Genomic DNA, 16,563 nt, shown 5'->3' with positions numbered 1-16,563 from the left:
AACCGGCAAGTCAACAAGGTTCTAGTGAATTGAAAGAGCCCCACAAGGCTTCGCTAGACTTCAAGATTACAAAACACAATCTTAACAAAATTACAAGAAGATCGTAACTTGACATGTAATATTCAAAAGTCTAAGAACCCTAAAAACATGAGAAGACCCTAAGACTAAAGAATATTAACGCCAAGTTCTTACTTGGACCAAGAGCAACTATATGACCTCAAGATCCTTATTTCTAGCCAAGATACAACACAAGTATCACTCTACTTGTGATAAAACGTACGGAAGAGATATATATGTTAGAGTTAGAATTAAAATTAGATTTAGAGTTAAAATATTTACCTACAAAAATAGAAAATTAATTATGCGAAGACCATTTAAAAATAGAGAAGCTTTTAGAAAAATTAAAGAATCATTAATTAATAATTATTCAGAATATATAAGTCTAAATAAAACAAAAGAAAATCCACAAAAATTAGCCTACTTAATTACATTAATATCTAGTATTGAATCAAAATTAATAACACATTTAAAATCTAGAAGAATGAAACATATACCACTTAATTATGATAAAATTAGATTTAGATATCCACCGAGATATTATAAATATAATTTAAAATGAATAAAATACAACGATATAAAGAATTAAGACAAATTATCTCTGAAAAAAGAAAAGAATTAAAAATAAGAATAGAAAGACTACATTATAATATATTTGCCGGAGTTAGTAAAAATTCAATAGACACGCAAAAAGATGAAATATCAAAATTAGAATCACAAATAGATAGTTTAGAATATGTATATCAACATGACCTATTCACAATAAAATGAATAAAGAAGAATTTATAATAGATGAAAAAATATATGAAAATTACGAAGGATCAAAAATAAAAATAGTATTTTCTAATCTAGGACGAAGATATAAGAAAATAGGTGAACATTTATATTTAATGTTAGAAAAAGAAGAATTAAAATTAGAAGATAAATTAACAGCAATGGTAAGAATAGAAAAAGAAAATGAAGAGATAGATAGGAAAAAAGAAATAGAAAAAATAAAACAACAAACTACGGAAGAAATACGAAAAATAGAAGAAACCAAAAATAGTAGAATTGCTGAATTAGAAAAAGAATTACAAATGTTAAAAGAACTGTATGAACAAAGACAAAAAGAAAAAGAAGAAAAAGATAGAGAACAGAAATTACTAAATGAGATAAATCAATTTAAGGAAAAATTAGAAATAAAAAACGAAGAATTAGAACTAAATAATATAGATATTGAAGAGACAGATAATTATGAGTCTGAAGATAGTGAAACATACACAGAAATATTAACGAATATGAAAAATTTAGAAATCAATGAAAAAGAAATTAATGAGGAAAACTTAGAAGATACCCAAGAAATAAATACTCTTGACAAAAAAGAAAATGAAAATATAATACCTAAAACAACAAAAATAAGAAAACCTATATATTATAAGAATAAGTTTAAAAAATATAATGAATATGATAAATGGAAACCAGAACAAATAGTGAATAAAAATTATAACTTTTTAGATCTAGACTGTGTAATAGATACAGAAAAAACAATACAATTATGGATAGGATATATGACAAAACAATTATTAGATAATAATATAAATATAACAGATGCACCGGAATATATAGAAAAAACACTAATAGGATCAGTAAAACTATGGTTTACAAATTTAACTGAAAATAGCAAAAAAGTATTAAGAACTAATAAACCTATCGAAGGAACATCATCGACAACAACTAAACTAACACCTATAGAATTATTAAAAAAATATGAAACAGCTATAAAAGATGAATTTGGAAGTACAACAACAATTGAAGAAGAACAAAATGAAGAAAAAGATACAAATAGAAATTTAATGTTAAAATTAGCAATATGTAATATGTGTTATATAGATGAATATACTTGCGCATTTAAAGAATATTATTACAAAGGAGCATATAGTATAGAAGAAAGTAAAGAAATAAGAAAGTTATATTTTAATAAATTACCCGAGCCATTTAGTTCGAAAATAATAAAAAGTTGGGAAGAAGCAAAAATAGTAGATACGTTAGGAGCAAGAATAAAATATTTACAACAATGGTATAGAAACTTATGTGAAAAATATAGAGAAGAATTAAAAATGGAAAAAACATTAATAAGAAATTTAGCCTGTTGCAAAAATAAAATAGCACCCCAATTTGGATGCGAAGAAAGATATTATAAGAAAAGAAAAAGACATAAAAAATACAAGAAATATAAAAAATCAAAATATAAATATAAGAAACCAAGAAAAAGATATTATGTAAAAAATTATAAACATAAAAGACCATATAGAAAGAAGAAATCTATAAAAGAATGTACTTGTTATAATTGTGGAAAGTTAGGACATTTAGCTAGAGATTGTAAATTACCTAAAAATCCAAAAAATAAACAAATATCAGAAATAAAAATAGAAAATACCGAATACATGCAGATAGATTATATAGATTATGAATTAGAAAGTGAAGATAGTATATATGAAATTTCAGAAAATGAAACAGATAATGAAATAGATAGCGAAATAGATGAATCAAATGACTGAAGAAGATATAAAAATAATAACAAAGGAAGAATATTTAAATGATGAAGGAACGGAACAAAAGATAATATTTGACAGTAATATATTTGATGAAATAAAAGGAAAAGAATTAGATTTAAGTGTAGATAAAATATTTAAAATACCAACAATAAAAAATATTTTTACTAGGAAAAAAGATGAATATTATGTAGTATGTCAAAAAGAACATGTTATAGACTGCAGATATGCAAAAGGAAAAGCTAGTATACCACTGGTAACAAAAAGAATAATTAATAAAGAAATAAATGATATAAAAAGTAAAGGAGATCCAATAAAATATGTACACCTTGGAGGTACAGAGATATTAATAAAAGCATGTTTTAGAGAAGGAATAGATACACCAATAGAATTATATTTAGCAGACGATAGGATTATAAAACCTATAGAAAAAAGCATAATAACTGCCGTAAAAGGAAATCTAATATACCAAAAATTTAAATTTATAATAAGTGCAAATTATTCAGTAGCAGTAACAGATAGGAATATAGATAAGTCATTAGTATTATATTGGAAAATATCAGGAATAGAATTAACCCCAGGAAGTAAAATATTTACAGCAAGATGTAAAAATCTATATGTATTAACAACAAAACATAAAATAACAGGAAAAAATAAGATTAACAAAATACAAATAGAAAGCCCATTTGAACAAATAGTAAAAACAATAGATTATAATGATTATACCTATAGAGACATAGATACAGAAGAAAATTTAGAAATAGTAAATGATAGAATAAGTACAACGAAAAGAATAGCTAATGAAAAGCCAGAATCATCAAGCTCATCAAAAAGAACAAGTTATGAAACAAATTCAATAAGTAATTTAAACCAATATTACATAACGGGAAAAATAAATGAAAAAGAATATTTAATACTTTTGAATACAGGACAAGAAGAAAATCATATAGCAAAATATCTAGTAAAAAATGAAGAAATAAAAACTGACAATGATATATGCCCAGATCTACCAAGAAGTCTAATAAATAATAAGAATATAGCAGAAAAAGAAATAATATTAGGAGTTAGAAAAATAAAAATAGAATTCGAAGTAAAGGAAGAAATGCAGAAAGCAGATATAATATTAGGTATAAAATGGTTAGAACAAGTAAAACCATATAATATAGAACATACACAATTAACCTTAACATATAACAAAGAAAAGTTATTCTTAAAAAGAGCCTTAACATGAAATGAAGATATATGTATTAATGAAGATAGTAGTAGAAGGATATTACAGTAGATATTATACGCCTATGATAGATACAAGAGCAGAAGCTAATTTATGTAGATATAATTGCTTACCAGAAAGTAAATGGGATAAACTAAAAACACCAATAATAGTTAAAGGATTTAATAATGAAGGAAGCTTAATTACTTATAAAGCTAGGAATGTAAAAATACAAGTATGGGATAAGATATTAACAATAGAAGAAATTTATAATTATGAATTAACATCAAAAGATATACTTTTAGGAATGCCATTTTTAGATAAATTATACCCACATATAATAACCAAAACAGACTGGTGGTTTACAACACCATGCAAACAAAAAGTAAGAGCAAAAAGAGTTAATAATAAAATAAGAAAGAAAACTGATTGGATAAAAGGAAGTGAAAAAATTACACAAAAGTTAGAAAATATAACTAATACTGAAGATACAGTAGAACTAGTAGTATTTTCGATAAATAAAACAGAAATAACTATATTTTCAATAAATAAAATAGAAATAATTCAGAAAAAATTAGAACAATTATATAGTGAAGATCCATTAAAAGGATGGGAAAAACACAAAACTACTATAAAAATAGAATTAATAGATAAGAATAGCATAATAACACAAAAACCATTAACATATAATTTTGATGATTTAAAAGAATTTCAAATGCACATAGATGAATTATTAGAAAAACAATATATACAAAAAAGCAATAGTAAACATAATAGTCCAGCATTTATAGTAAATAAACATAGTGAACAAAAAAGAGGAAAAAGTAGGATGGTTATTGACTATAGAAATTTAAATGCAAAAACTATAACATATAATTATCCGATACCAAATAAGATATTAAAAATAAGACAAATCCAAGGATATAATTATTTTAGCAAATTTGATTGTAAATCAGGATTTTACCACCTAAAGCTAGAAGAAGAATCTAAAGAATTAACCGCATTTACGGTACCACAAGGATTTTATGAATGGAACGTGTTACCATTTGGATATAAAAATGCACCAGGTAGATATCAACATTTTATGGATAATTATTTTAAACAATTATCTAATTGCATAGTATATATAGATGATATATTATTATATACAAAAACTAAAGAAGAACATTTAAAATTACTAGAACAGTTCACAGATATAATAGAAAAATCAGGAATAAGTCTAAGCAAAAAGAAAGCTGAAATTATGAAAAACCAGATAGAATTTTTAGGAATACAAATAGATAAAAGTGGAGTAAAAATGCAACAACATATCGTACAAAAAATAATAAATTCGAAAGAAGAATTAGATACAAAAAAGAAATTACAATCATTTTTAGGATTAGTAAATCAAGTAAGAGAATATATTCCAAAATTAGCAGAAACCTTAAAACCACTGCAGAAAAAATTAAAAAAGGATATAGAATATAATTATGATGAAAAAGATAAAAAACAAGTTCAAAAAATAAAATTACTTTGTAAGGAATTACCAAAATTACAATTTCCAGATGAAAATAGAAAATTTATATACATAGTAGAAGCAGATGCAAGTGAATATAGTTACGGAGGAGTACTTAAATATCGATATGAAGCAGAAAAAATAGAACATCATTGTAGATATTACTCAGGCACGTTTAACGAAACAGAAATAAAATGGGAAATAAATAGGAAAGAATTATGTTCATTATATAAATGTTTATTAGCATTCGAGCCATATATTGTATATAACAAATTTATTGTAAGAACAGATAATACACAGGTACGCTGGTGGCTAACAAAGAAAATACAAAATTCAGTTACAACAAAAGAGATTCGAAGACTAGTTTTAAATATATTAAATTTCACATTTACAATTGAAGTGATCAGTACTAACAAAAATGTTATTGCAGATTACATATCAAGACAAAGCTACACAGACTGAACTAGTAGAGGAAGATACTCTAGAAAAAATACTTAACACCCTAACTACGCTTTCAATGAAAGTGGACAGTATGGGTAATGAGATAGAAAAGCTAAAGACTAATGAAGGTAAACTGAAGTCTATAGCTACAAATCAGCTAACTCAGCAGAGTGCAGAGCTATGTCGATCGGAAGACATTAAAAATCCAGAGCTAGAAGGAGACGTTGGGACACTCCATAAAACCCATAACATTTATCAATCTACTTCTGCAGGTACAAGCAAAGGAGTTAATAGGCCAAGATACCAGAATGCAAATATGAATAAAATATTTGAAAAACCATTTACCCCCAAAACACAAAAAGACCATTTATTCATACCCCCACAAGTTAACACATACCGAGATAGCCTAAACCAAGACAAAAAAGTATACAACTACACAGCCCAAAAATACATAGAAAATATATACAGAGTACAAACCTTTCTAAACCATAACCCCAGAGCTACAGACATCAAAGAACCAAATACCAATTATATAACCCAAAAACTACAAGGATACAATAAACTAATCGCACTACCCAAAACTAACCCAAGCCTAGTTAAAACTTGTTTTGACTATGGACTACTAAATACCATATATACCCAAGACGGAGAAGAGCTAACAGCTATGGAGGAATTATATAAGATATTCACTACCTATAAAAGAATAACAAAAGGAAATTTATTTTATATAAAGTGTTATACTGCACCAGCAGAGATATTATATGATGAGATAAAACCAGTGATACAAGTAGTAAAGATAGGACTGACAAGAGATATGATTATACCAGAAGATATATCGCAACAACCGGAGATACCTAGAATCGAGATACCAGATTTTTATGCAAATAAAAGACTTATTGGACTAGCTACGATCATACAAGAACTAGCAAATAACTACGCTAACGGAAATCCAATATGGAGCTACTATTCAAGAGATCACCAAATGATATATTCAAATTCGAAAGAACTAAGACAAGCAGATATGGAAGACGTAAGACAATGGATACTGACGCTACTTAACCCAGAAAAACAATCTACCGCGCGAGCAATAAGAAAGGGATTTATTTCAGACGGACTGCTAACCAGATACTGTAAGATAATCGGACATAAATATCCAGACCACCAATGTTCGAGGTGCAATGGAGAAGATAATATTATTCCAGAGGTACATCTAGAATAAAGAAGATAAAATGCCAGCTGGAAAGATAAGATACAGAGCAATAATGGAGCAGATACAGAGCAATAATGGAGCAGATAAAAAGCAATAATGGAGCAGATACGACAAAATCAACGGAGACAAGATACTGTACAGAATTATTATTAATGTAGCAAAAGTCTTACTTGTAATAGTAGAACATTAATTAGGATGTAGAAAAACTTTACGTAAAAGTTAGAATAGTTAAGAAAAGATAGAATAGGATAGGCCTTATGGCCACCTTTATTGACTTTTTTTTAGAATTTAAAACATGTGAATGTAAAAGAGTTGTAAATTTTCATTCTATATATATCGGAGGCAGAAGGCTTTGCAAAGGCAAGCCTTCATGCGTTGAAGCAACCGCTCTCTCCAATCCACAAAAATATTTTACTCAGTTAATTAGATAAACATACTCTAATGGAAAAAGCTATGGAACAACAAAACTCAGAAATATCAAAGCTACCCGAACAGGTATATCTATTTAAGATTATGAATAGCTAATTTCATAATTCTCAACAATCATGATATGATAAAATAAATTCATATTAGTTACTTTATAGTAGAATTATTCGAAGAATAATATGTTAGGAAGTTTATTAACAAAGAGGAAACGGAGAAATATCCCTAAGGACTATGCCATCCTAAAGGTGAAACCATTGAGGCAAGAAGCCGTGGCGGGGAGTAACCAGAGTAGAGGCGCTGTTTAAGGGAAAAAGTATCCGGATTACCATGTTAATAGTGACGGAAAAACATATTATTTAAGAATAATCTAGTATATAGTAAGCTAAGATGACTATATTTTATGTACATGGTTGAAGGGAATATTTTGAAAAAAGCAAATTTATGAAAATGAATGATAATATATCTGATGTGATGGTAGATAAATTCAAAATACTTATTTTGTATGCACTTAGAAATATAAAAGTAGCAGATATAAGAAAAATCATATTAGAAAAAGCTTTTGGTGAATATTACATGACTAGAGTAAGCTATATACCATATCTACCTAACTACTCTTACAAATATTTACGATGATAAGTTACATAAAATTTTTAGAAAATATGCAGTTACTAGAAAAACAGATAAAAATAAATATAGATAAATACATGGGAAATAAAGATATAAAATTTCTTAATAAAAATATGCAAAAACTACTAAGGCTAGAACAAACAACTACAAAATATTATAAAACCAATTTTAAAAAATAGATCATTTAGATTATCTTAAAGTTTTAATATTATATATACTTAAAAACATAGAAATTATGGATATTAAGAAAATAATATTAGAAGAAATAATAAACTATGAAAATGAAACTACCAATTATCTAGAACAGTTATACGAAGAAATTTACCCAGAAGAATATTATTCAGACTAAAAACATGTTAGAATATATTAGACAAACTAGAGAAAATCAAGAAAATCTAAATAATGAAATTAGTTATAGAAACCGAATTAGAAAAATAATAGAAGACCTAAAAGAAAAATTAGCATGGATAGAAAAAACCTTAGAAAATTTAGATAAAAATACATGTGATAGTTTATATAATTTAAAAAACTCACTACGAGAAGAACAACACAAGATAATAAATAACATTGAAAATCTAGAATTAGATATATATTATCGTACAGATAGGATAAATTATTATACAAGAATTTGTAACTCTGTAATTACTACAGGATAAAATAATTAATGAATATATCTTACGAAAAAAGTAAATTATTAAAAGATATTAAAACAAAATATCCACGCACTAATAAAAATAGATTCACTAGAAACCTACTAAATCTATTTAATCTACCTAATCCGCGCACCTGCCAAATAACTCTAATATTGTCTATTTATATTATACCATAAATGAAGGAGAAAATAACCAGATTACCCTTTCCATAGGGTGGCCTTGGAGTGTAAGTTTATTACACGTCAAGGCCCCTCTTCACACTTAAAAACATTTAGATCATTAGGTGGATCAATCACCAACTCACAAACGGCCATTTGCATGAACAAGGCTTAGAGTTTTTGTAACTCCCGAGCTTGGCTACGTGTGAATGGTTGTGAACTTGTTGGACAGTTTGTTACACCCGTATCAAGTTCTTTAGATTTTATTTGAAGCATCTTCTTATATTGTTCTACTTATCAAGTACTTCATATTGCTCGGACTTTCCTGAAATACTGTCGCACGTGTGTCAACTCCTCTAAATATGCACTGTTTAGGAGGATCCAACACGCACACGATGACTATTTTGAAGAATTCGAGCAACATGTAAGTTTTTATCACAGTGGAAATTATTAGTGATGTGTGTCACATAAGACCAAAGCAAGCAATTTCCAGTTTCCTATGAATTCTTGTGTTGTTTGTTTCCGCTCTTTGAACTTTCTTTAACTTCTCAAATCCACAGGAACTGTTGTACTTGATACCATTAGCATACTCTGAAGAACCTATCTTTGGAGTAGAATGCTGCAGAATCATAATCCAGTAATTAAGATGATTGATCATCTAATGGCAAGTAACATATCAAAGTAAGTCCTATCTTTTTTGTTTGAGGGGGAGTTGCGAGGAACTAAAGAGTTACCTGGTAGCTATTATGATTATCTTTTGGATTTTCGCCTGAATAGCCCTTAGTCTAAAGAAGTTCAGCTGCATAGTTTCTATAAACCCTTCTTGCGTCAAGCCAGATACAGCATTTACCAACTTTAATAAGCCCAGCCTCACCAATAAATCAACTTTCTCACCTGTGCATTTATCTACACCTTCTGAAAAGAAGAGAGTCACTAGTTATGTAAAGATACAAGCAGCTGAATGCTCTATTGATTCAGCAGATTAATTATATTCCTGTAGGAGAAAGTAACACATAATATGCGCGAAATAATATCGGACAAGGGAAAGGGTGTCAATTTTTGCCGCTTCTAACTTCATAGGAATGTACTGTAATTGCATCTTGTTTATGGTATTATTGGATATGCAGATTTACAACATGGTGTTAAAGCATGATGTTCATATAACTTGTTGTTCATAATAAGGACTGAAAGTTTATCGATTGATTCTTATACTTTGCATTTTTATATAGGCAAGTGATGCGGCTAGTGGACACATTTCGCCCATGAATGCAAGGAGATCATGTGATGATAATGATCCTAATGACATTCTTTTATTTTGTTGCATTTGTCTTGGATATTCAATTATGATGATGTAATTGTGTGGTTAAAGTGAATCTTAGAATATTGAAGGTTTTGTGTTTAAATTTGTTTTTGTAGTTTGAAGATACTAGTTAATGTTGAAAATTTGGAGTTTGAAGATGTTAATGTTGAAAATTTAATTTTAAAGTTTAATGTTCAATGTATTTTTGATATGCTTTTCAATTACAATGTTTAATTACTCTGTGGTATTAATGATATATGAATTGAACAAATATTGAATTGTAGGTTATGCCTAAGGAATAATTAAATTTGAGCTAAAAGTAGAATGTATAATTAGTTATTGAAAATTGATGGGTGCTACTAATTTTTAAAAAAAAAAAAAAAAAAACAATTGCGGAGGTTTTAACCCCCGCAAGTTCTAAATAAAAAATTAATATAAAAAGAATTAAATTTAGAATAACGGGGTCAATAACCACCGCAAATTAATTACGGGGATCGTAACGGCTGCAAAATAACCCCCGCAAATTAATTATGAGGATCGGAAAAAAACTACCGCAACTCGTTTGTGACGGCTCGTATTATGGGGGTTTTGGGAACCCCCGCAATTACATTTTGCAGGGATTTTAAACCTCGGCAAATAGCAAAATTAACCCCACAATTTGACCCCTTTTTTGTAGTGCACGTGCACCCTCACATTCAAACATGGATCCGCCTCTAATTATTACTTAATACCGATTCTCATCTATATTAATTTGATTTTTAAAAGACTTAAATTGTTATCACTTCCGTCTTATTTTCTCTTATTATTAAACATATTCTTTTTATTTCAATAAAATAAAGCTTTCTACTCCGAATTGTTAAAATATATACTTCATCAGTTCATAAAATCAACGCACCAAATTCAAATAGAAAATGAAAGAAGAATTATTTAGATAGGATGTTATAATTAATTCTGGTGATAGTCTTATGTGTAATACACGCAAATAGTCTTATGTTCTTACTTCTCTATTTAAATTTCAAACACTACAACAACAACCAAAAAACAAAATTAATATCCTATCTAATTTAAAATGTTATAAGATAAATGTTAAAACTAATTAAAAATTTGAAATGTTAATAAAGATTCTTTTTCTGTTTTGCTAATATGATCAGAGAAACAATAAAACAATCTGACTTGCATTAAAGTAAAGAATTATAAAGAAAAGAACTTACGATATAAATTCTTCAAACAAATTATTAAAAGTTAAGAACTTAAAAGTAACCTGCAAATAAGTGAAAAGGAGACAATTTAAATTAGATCATAAAACGTTAATTTATAAAAATGGCTTCAACCTAATTTATAATCTGAAGGTTCGTATTGTATCATAAGGTTAGAATTTGAATATATAGTATTCTACATAAAAAGTTATTTTTGGATTGACTTTTGCTTATAATATTTTTTTGCTATAGACATATAGTCTCTTGATTGCTGATCAGTTATTCTCTTTCATATAAAAAATTTGGAACTTAAAACAGAAATAATTTTTAATGTTAATATTTGTCTTCTCAATCTATATTAACTTAAAATGTGGAACATAAAATATTCACTTTTTTTCAAATTTATTGTTTTCATATAAAGGTTGCTTGATTGAAATTCAATATAAATCTTTTGATGTTATATTTGTTAGTTCATTAAGACAATATAAGATGAATTTTCAATTAATTTATCAAAACATATATGGAAGGTTACCGAGTGAGATTATAATTTGTTACTTCATTATTGTTTAAATTCAAATATATAGAAGTAAGAATTTGCAATAAACTATTTGAGTATAATTTGAAAAAATAAATACATATATCATAATTATATTAACTTTTTCCCTAGATTCCTCTTGATTCAGGACCTAATTACTTAATTATCTACATAAATATAGGAACAATTTTTAGATTAAAATAAAACATCAACTATTTTCCTCCTAATATGATTATTGGAATCTCATTTAAACAAAATAAAGAAATTTAATAAAAAAAAGGACAGTCCGGTGCACTAAGCCTCCTACTAAAATAAAAAGTTTAATAATAAAAAATAATATTTCAAATTATTTCCTTTATATAAATCATTATTTATATTATTTACATATTTTAAGGGATGACATCTTTTTTCTATATTTTTTGTTTTGGAATGAATACAACGTTTTCTATATAAATTGTTTGATTATAATTAATTGACTAATCATGATTGTAGCGTCATAAATTTTAATAATAATCATCCTCAGAAAACATTCGAAAGAATTTAAATATATATATAATTTAAAAAAAATAAAAGAAAAATCTAAGTTTTCTTCCAATAGAAGTCAAACTTGGCTGCTTTTTACCACAATATGAAAATGAAATAAATATTAAATAATATTAAATAATCAAATAATCAACAAAATACTTTTGGTTATAAGATTTCAAGTAGCTAGTTTTCAATATGTCACTTAATATAATTTTAGGCTTGACTATCCTCCTTTATTATATATAGAAATATGAAAATGAAATAAATATGGAATAATATGAAATAATTAAATAATCAAAAAAATACTTTTTGTTGTAAGATTTCAAGTGGCTTGTTCTCAATATGTCACTTGGCATAATTTTAGGCTAGACCATCCTCCTTTATTATATATATAGATATGAAAATGAAATAGTATTAAATAATTAATAAAATATTTTTTGTTGTAAGATTTTCAAGTGACTAGTTCTCAATATGTCACTTGGCATAATTTTAGGCTAGATTATTCTCCTTTATTATATATGTAGAATATATAATATATGAAAATGAAACAAATATGGAATAATATGAAACAATTAAATAACCAACAAAATACTTTTTGTTGTAAGATTTCAAGTGGTTAGTTCTCAATATGCCATGTGACACAATTTTAGATAAGACTATCCTCATATACTAGTATTACTATCCGCGAAGAATTTTAAATTTGATTGTTTTTTTTCTTCACTCCATATTTTGATGTATCAGGAGATTAAAATTACATTTTTTTTTATCCTAATAAGTAATTGGAAAATTATTAAAATCAATTTAGTATTAAAACGAAAAGATTGTATCGTATCAAAGATTTTATTCTCGTGGAGTTTTTTAGTTTTTGGAATAGCTCTTGGTCATATCTTTTCCATATATGTCATTTAAGTATAAGAAAATATTTTCTTAAAATTATCAATTTAATATCTTATTTAAATTATTACCAATTTTAATAATATATTTATTAGAATATTAGGAATCAAAATATTATAATTATCAGCCATTAAGAGTAAATCTCCGTAGTTTTCATCTAATAGGAGAAAATATTACTCCCTTCGTTTAAAAAAGAATAACATACTTTTCTTTTTAGTCTGTTTAAAAGAGAATGATCCCTTTTCTTTTTTGCAATACTTTAATTTCTACTTTCCATATAGTATGTTTAAGACCACAAGATTAAAGAACATTTTGGTACATTTGACACAACTTTAATTTAAGACCACAAGATTCAAAAGTCTTCTTTATTTTCTTAAACTTTGTGTCAAGTCAAAGTAGGTCATCCTTTTTTAAACAGAGGGAATAGTTATTTTTTTAGCACGATGTTTAAATTTGAATAAATTAATAAAATATTTCTTTTTTGTAAGATGTCAAGTGGCAAGCTCTATGCCACTTTAATTTCTTGATTTTCTTGTAATACTTTTTGAGTACTCAATTGTACTGAAATTGTTTATGTTTATTTTTTATAATTTTTTTATATTATATATAGAATTTAAATGTGTACCATTGAAGAAGATTATTTTAAGGATAAATCTTAATTATTTTCATCCTATAAGAGTTAATCTTAATAATTTTCATCAAATATGAGTCAGGCATAGTTGTTGTTATTTTTTACTACAATATGAAATAAATATGGAATAAATATGAAATAATTAATAATCTACAAAATAATTTTTTTTGTAAAATGCTAGTTCTAAATATGACACTTGACATAACCTCATGCTAGACTATTCTCCTTTATTTTATATATAGAAATATGAAATAAATATGGCATATGTATGATATAATTAATAATATACAAAATAATTTTGTTGTAAAATGTTAGTTCTAAATATGTCATAACCTTATGCTAGATTATCTTCTTTATTATATATATAGATTAAAATAAATATAAAATAATTAATAATTTATAATAATCGTTGTTGTAAAATGGTAGTTCTAAATATGACACTTGACATAACCTCATGCTAGACTATTCTTTTATATTATATATATAGAAATATGAAATAAATATGGAATAAATATGAAATAATTAATAATCTACAAATATATTTTGTTGTAAAATGCTAGTTCTTAAGATGACACTTGACATAACCTCATGCTAGACTACTCTCCTTTATTATATACTAGATAAGCATGCCCGTGCTATGCATGGGCTCAATATTTTGAATTCGAATATAGTTTATTTTATGTTTAATTTTAGTTGCATCTATTATTTGAACACTAAATTGGTAAAGATACCTCACAACAACCATAATTTACAAATAAAAAAGTAAAGTTTCATCTTTTACAAAGTAGCAAGCATAAGAGAGGTCATATTGGAATAAGGATAACACTACATAAGCAAAAGAAAATAGAGTTAAAATGTCCAAGAACAATCAACTCAAGTGTGAGAATGAAAATCATTCTTTGGCCAATGCTAGATCAAATTTAAAATCTAAATTGAGAAATTGAACCTCGATTATCAACAATTAGGACAATTGATTCTGCAAATTATTCTTTGAGTGTATTTTTTTTCATCTTTTTTCTATCCAACGTGATTGTTGTTTTGATAAAGAATTTACATCTATTGCACTTCAAAATATATTTCTTTCTCATCTCTAAATAAAGAACCTATAAAGAAAAAGTTGATGATGTAACATAATATTAACCTTGAAATATAGCAACTCAGGTAAGATTTAATAAATATTTGCTTTAGTATAATAAAAGTTCAAAATCTATAATAAAATACTAATCAATAGAATAAAGGTTGAGAGATTTCATAGTGCAATCCACTATAAAATACTAATCAATAGAATAAAGATTGAGAGATTTCATACTGCAAAATTCGCAACAAAATACTTATCAATAGAATAAAGGTTTGACAGATTTCATTTCAAACCATACGTCATAGAAGTAGTGTATGTTGTGTCCATTCAAGTGTAATGGATATTCAATCTACATATAATTGGATGATAACATTGTGGAATAAAATGACCTGATGAATAATATAAATACAGGCAATCCTTATTAATATGAACTTCAAGACATATAACTCAAACACTCACTTGAGAAGGCAAACATGAATGAATAGATACAAAACAATCACAACTTCTAAGGATGATAAACTTTCTAGTCAATGTTGCAGAGTAAGTATTCATGGCAACAATTTTCAACCTTGGTTTCTCTCTTATGTGTGATTTTTCATTATTTATGAATATATATAACTCATTTCGAGAGATATAAATAGGGATATTAAATCGAGAAGTTACTTTTGAAAAAGTAAGACCACAACTCATAGATCTTCAACCACAACACAGTTTAAAATGTCAGCTTCAAATTAGATTTTTCATCATCATTTGACTAGTATTTTAATACAATCTCCAGTTTGTGTTTTATTTTTTTTCTTATCGATGAAAAGATTTATTTAGTCATATGATTAAATGCCTCTCATTTCTAAAAAAAAAAAGTAATTTAATTGGCAAAATTAAGTAAGAGTTCAAAATTCTTTAGTCGACTCAACCTGGCAGTTTATTATAGCAAAAACATCAATAAAGCCTTCTCAATTATCATTTGTCTCAGTTATAACTTTCAACTCAAAAACTTTAGAAAAATAGAATCTCTATACCAAGTGTTATATAAGATAATAAGACCACCACTTATTTACTGACCTTACTTAGAGCTAGGTGAATCACTGACATTATCACTTTCTAGCTGATATACAAAATTGATCATGCTTCCGCACTGAAGATCAAAAAGTGAAAATCATATATCTATCTCTAACCATCATGAATCTGCTAGCTCTTATGTTAATTTAATGGAGACCCCGAGAAAAGTGAAAAAAACTAAATTTAACATACATAAAGATATAAATTTCTAAAAAACACAACATTATTTTTTATATATTTTTCATTGTAGTCACAAAGCTACTTCTCCAAACTAAGTTTTAGATAATGGTTAAGAGGTCAAAAGGTCTTTTACTAAAATTTGTTTTATCGTTATCAGATATCTGAGTATCTAAACTGTACTAATTAAGAAGTTTTTGCTCCTATATCTCAACTCCATCAAGCTACTTTTATGCTCCAAAAATCAATTATCAATCACTCACACACACATATATAAGGAATTCATGTTTTTCCCTGTTAGTATTAAGGTCTTTGATCAAGTGTAGTCAATTATTTGAGTTGTATTATCCAAAAACTAAC

This window comes from Capsicum annuum, chromosome 7 (assembly GCF_002878395.1).
Source record: "Capsicum annuum cultivar UCD-10X-F1 chromosome 7, UCD10Xv1.1, whole genome shotgun sequence".
Taxonomy (NCBI): domain Eukaryota; kingdom Viridiplantae; phylum Streptophyta; class Magnoliopsida; order Solanales; family Solanaceae; genus Capsicum; species Capsicum annuum.
Note: the sequence above shows the minus strand (reverse complement) of the source record.